Genomic DNA, 15,473 nt, shown 5'->3' with positions numbered 1-15,473 from the left:
ATTATGAAGAGAATAGATATGATAGAAGCCGGGAGGTTGCGGGTGAAACTAGAACTGGGGGCAGAACCTCAAATAAAGGGGAGCAGAGTTAGGACTGAGTTGAGGAAGAACTTCACCTAAAGTTTTGTGAATATGTGGAATTCCCTGCCCAGTGAAGCAATTGAGGCTACCTCGTTGAGTATTTTTAAGGCAAAGATAGGTAGATTTTTGAACAGTAAAGGAATTAAGAGTTATGGTGATCGGGTGGGTAAGAAGAGCTGATTCCATGAAAAGATCAGCCATGATCTCATTGAATGGTGGAACAGGCACAAGGGGCCAGATGGTCTGCCCCTGCTCCTATTTCTTATGTAAGGTCTTCTGGACCTGTAGATCTCAATATGTGCTATCCAAGTTATACGATTCCTCCACTCTGTCTCATAGTCCTGTAATTTGTTTTCCTTTAAGTATTTTATGTTAAGAAAGCTTAGTAGAAAAGTTAGGCTTCACCTAACAATGCAAATATTGAAAATGATAAAATACCCCCTAGTGCTGACACTGTATACACTCAACTCATGGTTTTGCGCTGGTCTAAAGTTATACTGCATTCACACAAATGTATGTTGTCACACCCCTTCTCTAGAGGAAGCCTTCACTTTGCTTGTCACTAACATGCTCCTGGAATCAGATTAGGAACATATTCTCTGAGCCAATCTGTCATATTGATACTGTCTAAATCCATTTTTCACCAATATGAAGACAGCACTAAAGACTCTCAGTGAGTGAGGAAATAAGAACTCAACAGGAACAGTCCTGTCTGCTGTCACATTTTATTTCATCTTGATTCCAGATATTGATAGATTTGTCCTCCCTACCAACCATTTGCATTTCCATTGTGACATCACTAATGTGGAATTCTGGTGCAACTCCAATGTGTTGCAACATTCTCCTCATAAATCCATTAATGTGCTGCTATGTCTAATCCACGCACCGTTGTAATTGGTCACTCAGCTGGTGGATGTGAGTTTAGTTTTGTGATCTGTTCTTGTACTGAATTTTCAACTTCAGTCACTGGGCAGAAAGAGAAGAAAGGAGAAGCAATCATTTATGAGGTATCAGACCTGAAATGTTGAGTGTCTCCAAATGTTGAGTGTTAGTTGGCATTTTCTGCTTGTAGTTTGAGATACTTTTGTACAGTACTGTATGACTAGATTAAAGCAAAGCATCACTTGGTATAAGCTTAAGATTTGAGAAATTGGTCACCTCCTTGCCTGGGGTGGTTGCGGGGGATCGGGGTGAGGTGGTCAGGGCCTGTTAGCTGAAGCAGGTGCAATTACAGAAGGTGGGAAAAAATCACATTACAATGAGCCAGAGGTTATGGCTACATGAAGGAAATAACAGAAAGCATACAAAGATATCTGGAATGTCATTATTCAAACACGTCTTTAACATCAAGATTTCAACATGAATCAGAAGGCATGTCTCTTGATTGTTTGCTTGAAGCAATTATGTTGTTTTTAAGTGGAGGTTACAAAAGCTGTTCCCTCTATGGACTATGACCTCGACTTTCCAGATTTTCTTTTGGCACAGCTGCAGGGTAGTTGTCAGTTCGTATAAACTGACCCTGTATTCCCTTGAGTTTGGATGGTTGAGCAATGATATATTTGAGGTATTTCAAATGATTTGGCAAAGTAGTTACACAAAAGTAATTTGCTTTCTTGGGTAAATCCAGAATAAGGGATACAACCTTAAAGTTAGAGGCAGACCATTTTGAACGAAATCAGGAAAGACTTTTTCCCATTAAGGATCATGGAAATATTAAACTCTCTCCCCACATGAGGCTGTGGATTGTTTGAAAATTTTAAGATTGAGAATGATGGATTTTTGTTAGGTAATGGGTATCAAAGAATATGAAACAAGGTTGAGCAAATGAATTTGAGTTACAAAATAGCCTTATGGGTCTGAATGGCCTACTCCAGTTTCACTAAACGATTCACTCTGTTATTGCGTTTGTATGTTTATTTTATTTCATAGCTGTTAGACTGCACCAGTGGCTAGGTGCTTGAGAGCTCATTACTCAAGATTAATTTTCATTATTCCCAATAGCAAGATGATTCCAAATCTGACTGTGTCATGTGGGTAGAGGCTGGCAGAGACTATACATTCCCAGAGGGAGGAGAAACTGAAAGTGAAGTCAGTCCTGAGCTGTTCCAATGGGACCGCCAGTGAACATTATACTATAAACACTCAGAGAGAAATATTGTTTGTTCTCTTGAATTGAAGAACTGCATATCCATCAGCTACTATCTTCTACCTGTGAAATATCTAAAACGACAGATAACGGTGATGTTTCTGTTTTGATATCCTCACATTTTAAAATTAGAAGCAATAATTCAGCTGCTCAGCTCTAGAGAACAAATATCATTTGATATTTGTGGAATAATTTACTGATTTATAAGCAGCCCTTCATGTGTCCATTATGAAAAATAGGAAGCTAATGTTATTTCTGAAAAAAATGTTATTCCAGGGCATTGTTGTTCTATTTTCTGAGCATAGCATAAAGTTCAGAATTCAGTTACTTTTTAACTATTTGTGTTTAATGTTTGCAGAGGAAAATATATTATTCATGAAAATATATATTGAGTATTCTGAACAAATGGTAAATGTGAAAGGGTGATGGAGAAATCCAGCCTGCAATACCAAATCTTTCATCAAGACTGTCATTGTGCCTTCATGCAAAACATTGAAATGATGACATCATTGCCGGCAGGCTGCCAGGTTGAGATTGATTGTAACATTTCCTCATAGAGTTTGGGTGTACAAACTAAAGAGATAGCGATTTTTTGGTAAAAACTGCAGCTAAACTAACAAGACAAAGCGCAAAGTTTGCTGTCAGATAAAGCAGTTCATTAAGAATCCACTGATATATTTTGAAACACAAATACTGGATGGATGTTTAGGAACAAGTCTTGAAATTTATACAACCAGAAATAATGAAATGTTACATGAAAGTTGATAGTTACTGGTTGATAAATATCATGTCACAATAGGTAACTGGTGAGGAACAAAGTGCGTCACTGACAGATTAAATATTTGCTCCTTTCTGTAAATAGGTATCTGTGTTCAAACACAGAAGATGCTGGAGAAACTCAGCAAGTCTGGTAGAATCTATGACTTAAGATCAGAAGTCCGTTTCTCTGTGAATCTGTAAATCACAGTTTCATATTGGATTGAAACATTAACTCTGTTTCTCTCTCCACAGATGCTGTCAGACCTGCTGAGTTTCTCCAGCATTTTCTATGTTTGTTTCAGGTTTCCAGCATCTGCAGCATTTTGCTTTCATATAACTGTATCTGCGCTATTCTGTGACAAACAAACGGTAAGATATAATTGATTACCAATGCACATCTTTTCCCAGGAGAAATGCCCCAGTGAAAGAACTCTACCTTCAGCTATCACCTCTTCTGTAGTGATTGTGATGAGGTCAGCCAGGTGGACCTCATAGAATATGTGTTCCCTGATTGGGGTCGTTAACCTGGCCCAATAAAACCTTGGCTGACAGATATAAACAGGAGTGTCAGAGGTTCTGTTCAGTCTGAGAGCTGACTCTGAGGAAGCTGAACCAGTGTCAAGTACTATGCACGTGTAAGTAAAGAGTGACTTGGTGATGGGATACCAGCCTCTGTGCAGTTATTTCAGCAGTGATGAGAGAAAAAAAATACTCCTGAAGAAATTTGCTTGCAACAGTCATCTTTAAGTTGGGGTAAGTATTTCTGACATCATGCCATTACCATAGAATCCCAATAGTTGGAAGCAGGCCATTTGGCCCATCAAGTCTACATTGACCCTCTGAGGAGCTTCCCACCCAGTCCCACCCCTCTACCCTATCCCTATAACCCTGCATATCCCATAACTAATCCACCTTATCTACACATCCCTGGAACTATGGGAAATTTAGCATGGCCAATCAACCTAACCTGCACATCTTTGGACTGTGGGAGGTAACTGGAACACCCAGAGGAAACCCACGCAGGCACGAGGAGAATGTGCAAATTCCATACAGACAGTCGGCTGAGGATGGAATTGAACTTGTGTCCCTGGCACCGTGAGACAGCAGTGTTAACCATTTTTCAGGAAGATTGACTCGTTCAATCCTGCTGTTGAAGACTGGGCCCAATATGTGGAAAGAATGTGTTATTTTTTCTGGGCAAATGACGTTGAAGCAGATGAAAAGCAATGAGTAATTCTCCAGACAGCTTGTGTAGCCGCAGTTTTTTCAGTAATTAGGAGCCTAACTTTTCCTGAGGCACCAGATACAAAAACCTTTCAAGAATTGATGGATTTGGTTAAGGAATATTATGACCCCAAGCCTTTTCTAATTCTGAGATGCTATCAGTTTTACTCGGCAGTTCGAGAATTAAGGGAAACCGTTTCGGAATTTTGGACAAGGTTAAGATGACTGACAGAAGCATGTGACTTAGGTTTAACCTTTAATGAGATGCTGAGAGACCATTTGGTGTGTGCGATTAATGATGTAGCCATGCAAAAGTGCCCAGTAGCTGAAGCCCAACTGGACATCAAATAGACATTTCAACCAGCTTTGTCATCAGAAAATGTGGCAAGCAGAGCATATGAGTTACAAGATATGACAATGGAAGTGGATACCCTCACCAGGCTGACGGAGCTTGGGTGACATCACTTGAGTGAAGGCAATTGCATAGCCTCACTCAGGACATATCCTGAACAGAAGGACTTTAGGTCAGTCCACAGCAAAACCCCAAAACAAAGCCAAGCCTCAGCCATATGGTTAACATTTTCTTCAGGATCTGAGCTGGCAAGCTGTCGGTATGCAGACTTGAGACAGCAAAAGAGTCCTGAGACGTACAAAGTTCGGGTAGGTGAGGCAGTCCTGAACAAGCATATGGACCACGTGAAAGCCACAAACTCGCAAAAAGCGCAGGAGCAAAACATACCCAGCGCCTCAGAACAGCCTTCTCCTTCTCTATCTAACATTCAGTTGGTAGTCCTGTCCCGAACCACAGAGTCTGAGATGGATACAGTGGATGTCGCAATCTCAGCACCTTTACTGCCTGAGGAAGAGGATGAATTTCTTCCGAGACGCTCTGGGTGCAAGAGGTGGGCCACAGTCCGGTACATGCCAGCTGCATCAGTGGCTCACGCAGAGGAACGAGACCCAGTGCGAAAATGACATCAGAGAGGCTACTCAATAAAGAACAGGTCTACACCCCTGTAGTTAGAGGGGAAAAGATGTAGTGACTATAATAAGGTCAGCCAGGTGGAAAATGAATTCCCTGATTAGGGCTGTTAACCTGGTCCAATCAGGGAGCCCTGGCTGACAGATACAAACAGGAGTGACAGAGGTTCTGTTCACTCAGAGCTGGCTCTGAGGAAGCTGGCCCACTGTCAAATACTATACATGTGTAAATAAAGGGTGACTTGGGAACAGGATGTGGGCCTCTGTGGAGTTATTTCACCTTCCTCCTACAATTTACAAGCTTTCAAAATCAATGCTTCAAACAAATTGCATATTTTGATGTAATTTCAGATCTCTGTTTGTTAATATCATCTTTGATTGACTTGTTGATACAAATCATAGATTAGTTAAAGACTGCTTTCACAAAGCAGATGCACTAAAAATAAAATACTTTCCCACCAATCTTCAGTCCTGAAGAAAAATCAGTCATTGGACTTGAAAGATTAACTGTTTCTTTCTCTTCAGATGCTGCCATTAGCACTAAGTTTCAACTGCACTTTCTATTTTAATTTCACTATAAGTAGCACTTGTGTGGATTATAAACGCCAGCTCAGACTAGTTGAGTTGAGTGGTCTGTTTCAGTGGTGGAATTCTTTAACATGTTTGTTAGTTGCAGGGGCCTGGAAAAGTGAATTATCCAGTCATTTATTTGCTTAATTGATTGTGGTTGGAAATGCACAAGTTAGATGAGAAGGTGCTGTCTGAAGAGCCTTAGTGAATTTCTGCAGTGTGTCTTGTAGATGGTACACACTGCTGCTACTGAGTGTCAGTGTTGAAGAGAGTGTGTTTGTTGCTGTGGTGTCAATCAATCGGGTTGATTCGTCCAGGATGATATCAAGCTTGGAAAGCTTTGTCAAGCCAGAAACACGGCTGAGGGAGGTACAGGACTAGCAGCTCAATGTTCCGGGGTACAGATGCTACAGGAACGATAGAAGGAGAGGCAGGAGAGGAAGTGGAGTGGCATTTTTGATTAGGGTAAACATCACAGCAGTACTTAGAAAGGATATTCCTGAGAGATTGTCCAGTGAATCTATACAGGTGGAACTGAGAAATAAGAAGGGGGTGATCACTTTGACTGGATTGTACTATAGACCCCCAGTAGTCAGTGGAAAATTGAAGAGCAACTATGTGGGGAGATCACAGATAGTTTAAGAAAAATAAGGTTGTAATAGTCAGTGATTTTAACTTCCAAACATGGACTGGGACTGCCTTGGTGTTAAGGGGAGGAATTTGTTCAATGTGTTCAGGAAAAATTTCTCAATTAGTATGTAGATGACCCTACTAGAGAAAGGGCAAAACACAACCACTTTTTGGGAAATAAGGCAGGGCAAGAAACTGAGGTGTTAATGGGGGAACATTTTGGGACCTGTGACTATAATTCTTTGAAAGTAGTTATAGAAAAGCACAGGTCTGGTCTACAAGTTAAATTAGAGCAAGGCTAATTTTGGTGGTATTAGGCAAAGACTTTCAAAAGTAGATCGGGACAGGCTGTTTGCAGGTAAAGTGATGTCTGGCAAGTGGGAGGCTTTCAAAAGGAAGATAACAAGATTTCAGGGATAGCATGTTCCTGTTAATGTGAAGGGCAAGGGTGGCAGGAATAGGGAATAATGGATGACTAGAGACATTGAGGATGTGGTTAAGAAGATGAATGAGGAGTATGTCAGGTATAGGCAGCTGGAATCAAGTGAATCCCTTGAGGAGTATAAGGGTTGTAGGCGTATACTTAAGAGGGGATTCGGGATGGCAAAAAGGGGACATGAGATAACTTTGGCAGATAGGGTAAAGGAGAATCTAAAGAGATTCTACAAGTACATTAAGTAACTAAGGAGAGAATAAGGCCCCTAAAGATCAACGAGGTCATCTATGTGTGGAGCCATAGGAGATGGGTGAGATCCTAAATGAAAATTTCTTGTTAGTATTTACTGTGGAGAAAGACATGGAAACCAGGGAATTCTGGGAAATAAATAGTGATGTCTTGAAAAGAGTCCACATTACAGAAGAGGAGGTGCTGGACGTCTTAAAACGCATAAAGGTAGGTAAATCCCTGAGACCTGATCAAATGTATCCCAGAACACTGTGGGAATTAGGGAAGAAGTTGAGAGACAGGATCTACATTCGGAAAGGCAAAGACTTTTAAGGATATTCAGCATGGTTTTGTGTATGGGAAATCGTGTCTCACAAATTTGATTGTGTTTTTTGAAGAGGTGGCCAAGACAATTGATGAGGGCAGAGCGGTAGACGTTGTCTACATTGACTTTAGCAAGGTCTTCAACAAGGTTCTGCATGGTAGACTGGTTAGTAAGGTTAGGTCATATGGGATCCAGGGAGAGCTAGCCAACTAAATACAAAATTGACTTCACGATAGGAGACGGAGGGTGGTTGTAGAAGGTTGTTTTTCAGGCTGGAAGCCTGTGACCAGCATTGTGCTGCAAGGATCAGTGCTAGGTCCACTGTTGTTCATTATTTATATAAACAGTTTGAATGAGAATATAGGAGGCATGGTTGGAAATTGTTGTGGTTGGTTGGCTCTCCGAGCTGGTTCGTTGTTCCGCAACCCGAGCTATAAATCTACTCCAAAACCTTAGAGCATAGTTGGAAAGTTTATAGATGACACCAAAATTGGTGGTATAGTGGACAATGACAAATGGAGTTTAATTCAGATAATGCAAATGTTTCATTTTGATAAGACAATCTAAGGCAGGATTTCCACAGTTCATCGTTGGGCCCGGGGGAGTTTTGTCAAACAGAGAAACTTTGGGGTGCAGGTATTTAGTTCCTTGAAAATTGTGTCACAGGTAGACAGGGTGGTGAAGAAGACGTTTGGCATGCTTGCCTTCGTTGGTCAGAGCACTGAGTATGGGAGTTGGGATTCATGTTACAGCTGTACAGGAAATTGGTTAGGCCACACTTGGAGTACTGTGTACAATTCTGGTTGCCCTTCTATAACAGATGTTATTAAACTGAAAAGGGTGCAAAAAGAAGTTACAAGGATGTAACCTAGTCTGGAAGGTTTGAGTGAAAAGGAGAGGCTGGATAGGCTGGGACCATATTCCCCGGAGTGTAGGAGGTTGAGGGGTGAGCATATTGAGGGTTATAAAATCATGCGGTGCATAGATATGATGCATAGCCAAAACTTTCCCCAGGGTAGGGGAGTACAAAACCAGAGGACATAGGCTTAAGGTAAGAGGGGAAAGATTTAGAAAAGACCTAAGGGGCTACTTTTTCACATGGAATAAACTGACTTGGGTAGTGACGGAAGTGGGTACAATTACAGCATTTAAAAGACGTTTGGATAGGTACATGGATGGGAAAGGTTTAGAGGGATATGGGCTAAATGTAGACAAATGGAACTAGTTCAGGAAACCTGGTTGGCATGGACGAGTTGGGCGAAGGGTCTGTTTCCGTGTTGTATACCTTACTCTGAGACCTGCACTCGTTCAGATAATTGGAGTGTATTCCTCACTTCCTGACTCATGCCTTATGTGGTGCACAGGTTTGGGGATAGAGGAAGAGAGTTGCAGTATTCCCAGCCTCTGACCCACACCTGTAGCCATCTTATATACAGGGTTAATTCAGTTTCCAGTCAGTGGTCACCCCGTGAGGATGCTGATAGTGAGGTTTTCAGTGTGAATGTCAAGAGATGATGGTTAGATTCTCGCTCTTGTTGGAAATGGTCATTGTCTGGCGTGAATGTTATTTTTACTTTTACATGCTGATTTACCCAAACAATGAATGTTACAACTTCATAACAATCAATAAGTGAGAAATATGTAACAGGACAGCATGGATATGAATGATTCAGATATTGATAATATTTTAATATGTATGTCACTATCATAAGTCGGTTTGATTATAATCACAGATAATATGTACTTACACACATTATCTGTTGATTAACTACGAGACAGCCAGCAGCACTGAAAAATATTTCCCATTCGTTATGGTTCGATGGGATAGTCCGATCGATTGGTTGAGTCGGCTCTGGAGGCAAGTGGGCGGGGCTAGATGAGCAGCGTGCACATGCGCTGTCGCTTCGCAGGCGGTGCCGGCGTCAACAGGCAGTGGCGCGAGCGCCGGGCGGCGGTTGGAGGGAGGCGACTGGAGTGGCTTCTGCTGCTGCCATGAGAGTACTGGGGTAAGGAGAGTGCCTTCCCTTCGTGTGGCACAAGAAAACCACTCACCCTGTTCAGGCCTTCCCATCCCAACCCCTCCCCCCACTTTTCCACACGGCCGTGACTGAATCCCGCAGTGAGGGCGGACCGTTCACCACAGCCTAATGCCCTTCCTCCGCCTCCAGGCCCGACTGAAGGCAAACTGCCACCGCTGCTCCCAATCCCCCGGAGCTGTCACTAACGACGCGTTACCCAGCCCCCGACGCGTGCGCGCAAACATACAACCCAGTCACTGGATCACCCGGTTACCCACTGCCAGGATCGCCCCACCGCCCGGATCAGCGGATCACCCTTTGCCTCACCGCCCACGTCCCTGTATCCCCTTACCATTTGGGTCCATGGATATCCTCACAGTCTTAGTCCGTGGACATCCCCCGTCCGCCCCCCACTGCCTGGATCCCGCATATCACCCCTTTCTCAGCCCTGGCCGCCTAGCTCACTGGACACTCCCCCCCCCCCCCCCCCCCCCCCCCTACCCACTCACGCCCACCCGCCTGGGTCACTGGATTGCTTTTCTCGGGCTACCAGGTCGCTTCGTCCCTGGATACCCCGCCACACAGGATACGACCCTTCCTGGCCACCTGGATCACTGGAGCCCCGGAGCCCCTCACTGCCCAAGTCATCATCCCACTCTACACTTCACTGCCTGGGTCACTGGATCACGCCGCTGCCCAGATCACCATCCCACCCTTCATCTTATTGCTTGGGTAACCAGATCACACTTCCCGTCACTGCCTTGGTCCCTGGAAAATCCCATCGAGTTGTCCAGGTCGCTGGATCTCACAGCTACCTGGATCACAGGCCCACTCTTCATCTCACAGCCTGGGTCATGAGAATATCCCTCACCTCAACACTGCATTCCCCAGCCAACTGATCACTACCCAAGACCAAGATACCTCTCCCTCCCCCCACCCCGGCTGCCTAGGTCCACTGGGATCATGGATCCCTGCTGCCCAGGTCATTGGATCCCTACCCTGTCTGGGTCACTGACCCACCCTTCACCTCACTGGGTCCCTGGATCCTCTGTTGCCCAGGTCACTGGATCTGTCCCTTCCAGTTCACCTGGGTTGCTGGTTCTCTCCCCCACCACCTGGGCCACTGGCCCACCCCTCCACCACCGCCCAGGTCACTGGCCCACCCCTCCACCACCGCCCAGGTCACTGGCCCACCCTTCACCTCGCCACTTGGGTTTCTGGATCCCCTCACCTCCTCCGTCCCTGGACTTCCAACTGTCCAAATCACTGGATACTCCCTTCCTGTCTGTCCAGGTTGTTGTATCCCCTCTGCTGCCCTGATTGCTGGATTGCCTGCCAGGTCATTGGCTCACGCTTCATCTCACTGCATGGCTAACCAGATTACACTTCATTTCACCTCACAACCTAGCTCCGTGAATCGTCTTGCCGCCTGGATTGTTGGAAACCCTGATGCCCAAGTCACTGATAACCGCCCTGTGGTCATCCAGGTCATTAGATTGATGACCCACACTTCATGGCACTGCCTGGGTCCCTGGAACCCTCCCTCTCCACCCTGGTTGCTGGATCCCTCCCACAACCTGGGTCTCTGGACCACCCTACCACCCAGGTCACTCAATCCCACCATCTTCACTCCCCTGCCACCTCACTGGAACGACCCCACCCCCACCCTGGTCACTGGCTAATGCTTCATCTCATGGCCCAGTTTTCCGAATCCCCTCACCTCCCAGGGTCTTGGACCCTTAAGTAACCCAGGTCACTGGATTCCTTCCCCACCGCTCCAGCTATCCATCCATTTTGCTGGATCCCCTCGCCACCCGGGTTGCTGGATCGCCTCACTGCCTGGTTTAACAGATCAGACTTCACTGGGTTGCTGGAAAACTGAGATGCCTGAGTCACTTGATAACCTCCTTCAGGCTGCCCAGGTCACTGGATACCTTGCCCATCACCCTGACCTCCTGGGTTGCTGGACAGACACACTGATGTGTATCTTGTCTGGGTCGCTGGACCCGTCTGCTGCCTGTGTCATTAGCCAACTCTGCATCTCACTGCCTGGGTCACTAGGTCATTCTTCACATCAACCCCTAGACTCCCCCACTGCCCAGATCACTGGATTTCCCCCCCACCCACCACCTCTCCAGCTGCCCAGGTTGCTGGATCCCTTCACCTCATCATCCCTACACCCTGCCATGTCACCAGCCTGGCCACTCATTCCAGTAGATCACTATTTGTCTGCATGCTTGTGCCTCTGGATTGGTGTTCCCCACTCGCCCGTCAGTCACACTGTCACACATACACATGGGTTCAGTTTCCCTCACTGCTTTATGTATTTGACACCTTTGCATACAGTCCATAATCGTGCAAATTACAATGCAGTACATTCCACTGGGAGCTGGTAATTAATTGGCATTTCTAGTTGTCTTTTTCTAAGTAATGAACAGTTGCAAATGTTAACGTATGTGGAGAGTAATTCCAATTTGTTACTTGTTTCAGTCTGGCCCTTTGTTAAGAAAGCATGTATTTATATTAAAATTTAAAAATTGATAATGTTTGCCCAATGTTCTCTTACCTGATATGTTGCAAAAGGGCATTTTGAATGATGGAACTTATTCAGTGTGCTTTTTAATGCACATTGTGTAATAAATGTATTATTTTTACCTATATTCTATTAAATCACAATTAGGGTGTGAGTAATAAAGGCTAATCAAGGTTTTCACCATTAGCCAGTAGAAATGCAAGTACTTTTGAATGTTATTGAACTCTTATGGTTTGTATTAGGTGTCTATCAGCAATGGTTCATTGCCTCTTTTAGCCAGAAGGTTGAGAGTTCAAGTCACATACCAGGACTTAAGCAAATCAGTCTAAGTTGACTCTCTGGTGCAGAAATGAGGAAGGTCCTGCAGGATGTGTAGTGCCATTTTTTTGCATGAGACATTATGTCTAAGGGTGAATATGCCTGGTCAAGTAGATGTAGTTTAAAGAAGAACAGTAGAGTTATTCTGGTGCCTAGGCCAATATGATCAGCATTATAAATCAGATTATTTATTCATTATAGCTTTGCTGTTTGTGGGAGTTTGCAATGTGTGAATTCGCTGCCACGTTTCATATGTTACAGTAGTCATACATTTAAAAAGTACTTAATTTGGCTGGAAAGTGCTTTGGAACATCCGGTGGGCTTGAAAAGTGTAATAGAACAATAACTCTGTTTCTCTTGGTGTCCCTTCAATCGTGTCATTTAATCATGGGTTTTTCACTCTGTTTCTGACTTTTGAATACATCCATATGCAAATGGGTGTTTCCTTAGAACACAGCTGTTGATATAGTAATAAAGTTGCTTTGAAGGTCTAAGAGACCAAGAACTTTTCTGATGGTAGAATTAAAATTTTTAGCATTGTTTCTAATCCATTGTGCTTTTGTTAGCTCTTTATCCACTGTAATTCAATTCTCAGTCTTTTTGATTGAATCATTTTAATAGTTTCCTCTCCTGTTTATCCATTTCTCTTTTTAATGTTCCTGTTGAGCTGGCTTCAGAACTCACATTGTGGGCATTGCATTCATGTTGCAAAAACTTTTTTTGTCTTTTGCGTATAACTGTTCTGCCATACCCTGTAGTAATTTCAGCTGAATTAGACCCTAGCTAAATCCATTACACAGTTAATCAACTGTTATATTTTTTTTTTTGAAACAACCTATACAGAGTGTTATTATGCACCTCTGGAACAGGAGGTACTTGAACACGGACCTTCTAGCTCAAAGGGAGGGACACAATCATTGTGCCACAAAAGACAGCCACACCGTCTGCTGTTATACATTTATACTGTTTGCATGATTAGTGGATTTATGTTTGACATTTGGACTTGATTTTTAATTGGCCAAACCAAGTATTAAGTAGTATTTAAATATTTTAATTGAAGGAAATATTTATTAATAGGCATTCACTTTCTGGCCTATAGAGACCACATTATACAGGTGAAGATTATGACAAGCACTGTGTAATAAATATCATAAGTTGAAACTCACCCTTGAGTGTTTTAGTGGAAAAAAATAGGTTTGTCTTCGAGTACTTGATCATTGTGCTTTATTTTTAAAAAATATCAGGGGCATTAGACACTTAAGATTACTATTTCTCAAACTTGTGCCATATTATAAAAAATAATTAAAGAATTGCAGATGCTGTGCCATATTATACCCAGTTTTAGAAGGAAGACATAACAATACACTTTAGAGGATGAAACTAGTAAAGTGTATAATAGGGACCCAAGACATGTAGTATACTTGGATTTCCAAATGGCATTTGATGAGATGCTTTGTAAAAGATTAATACGCAAGATACACAGCCTCACCAAACCGAAAATAAATCAAAAGGCCGGAAATTTGAGTAAGCATGGGTCCATAGGCCACCTGAGGATACGAGAACTATGCGTGATCGAACTGTTCTCCATCTGTGTTAATAAAATTGCCTTTAATCCAAAAAACAATCATGGATGTGGTGATTATTATGTTAGCATATAAACAGATTGTTTCCTCTCCATGAACCAAACAGCATAAGTAAATGCAACATTTTTGGCAGACTGTAACTGGTGGAGTTTTGCAAGTGCTGGAGTGCTAGATTGCTATTTACAATCTATCTTAATGACGCAGATGGAGAGATCAAGAAAAATATATGTTTGTTGACAATGCAAAACTAAGTCAGAGTTAAGCTGTGAGGAGAACCAGAAGACTGCCAAGAAATATAACTAAATTCAGACAGTGGATAACAAGGTGGTGGACAGAGTATCATGTGGGTCAGTGTCAGATTGTTCACTTTGGCAGTAATAACAGGAAAACAGAATATTCTTAAATGTGTGTAACCTTTTGATGTTCAGAGAGACTTGGAAATCAGTCATGATTATATTGAATGGTGGAGCAGGCTCTCGTGATTGTACGTACTCCTGTTTCTTATGTGTTCTTATTTCTGATGCCAAAGTGCAGTAATTTCGTAACTGCTTCACTGTCAGAGATACTGATGTTCATATGAGAGTTTTGATTGCAGCTATACCTGATTGTTGAGGTGCCTGTAAAATATCTCATGACATTATTTGAAGAAAGACACGGAGGATTTGGTGTCCTGACCAACATGAAGGTTTGATATAATGCTGGTGAAAAAATTTTAACAGTTGTCATTTTATTTAGAGTTTCATGTTAGCTTGAAGTTAGTGGGTTTGTTGGAATTCCTGACTATAGTACAGATTGATTAATCTCATTGAGTCCAGAAAGTTTTGTAATTGGATAAAGGTCATTTGTTTCTTTTTTTCTCGGGGGATAATTTACTTTTCTCCCAAGGGCTGTAATTTCATGCTGTCATACATATACGCATAGGCAATCCTTTGATCCTCTTTCTGAATGCCTAGTCTTCATATTTGAAAACCCTAAATAGTATTGAATAATTTGATTACAAAAGAATAAAATTTCATAATAAGTACCTGATCCTATTTTGCCCAATACACACTTTCATCCAGATTTTCTGGATGTGGGTCAAGAATAGGCGTTTTCTTTTCCTCATCAAAGACTGAGCCTAATTGTAGTGATCTCCGAGGCTAGATGAACCAAGAATAAAATATTTTGTATGTGTTTTAAAGCCAAAAATAATTAGAAATAGAATCGTTATAACTGAAAAAAAATCCCATGTTTACCACTCAAAGTTTGAAGTTCTTTTGAGTTAAATATGGTAATGAAGGAAATCAACTTGTTAGCCAAATAAAATCATTTGTGGTATTTAAATGGTTTGTGTTACTGCCTGGGTAATTTGTGAATAAATATTTCCCACTCTCTTTTGACTGACTATAAATAAGAAATATGAGGCATGTTTTCTTTGTAAGCGCAATTGTCAAGCATTCTTACTTAGGATTATCTCCTTTTCTTTGTAGCCTTGAAGATGTATTTAATTGACTTTTAATTCAGGTAATTGCCAACTGTGAGTCTCATTTAGGGAAAATTAGAATTTTTTTCAGAATAATATTAATCCTAACCCTAACCCTGTCCCCGCAATAAGAACCAAAAAAGAATCCCCCTCGTCCTCACGTACCACCCCACCAACCT

General features: G+C 42.5%; 1 protein-coding gene across 1 annotated transcript in view; it reads left to right on the top strand.

Annotated features, from left to right (window-relative positions):
- The first annotated feature begins 9,359 nt into the window (after positions 1-9,359).
- LOC109929496 (testis-expressed protein 2) overlaps positions 9,360-15,473 on the top strand; it is a 136,436-nt gene continuing 130,322 nt past the window's right edge. The window contains exon 1 of the mRNA XM_048610819.1: positions 9,360-9,386. The gene's annotated coding sequence lies outside the window, so the exon portion shown is untranslated. The remainder of the gene's footprint in view (positions 9,387-15,473) is intronic.

This window comes from Rhincodon typus, chromosome 23 (assembly GCF_021869965.1).
Source record: "Rhincodon typus isolate 14 chromosome 23, sRhiTyp1.1, whole genome shotgun sequence".
NCBI lineage: Eukaryota > Metazoa > Chordata > Chondrichthyes > Orectolobiformes > Rhincodontidae > Rhincodon > Rhincodon typus.
This window is presented reverse-complemented; position numbering and strand designations above follow the sequence as displayed.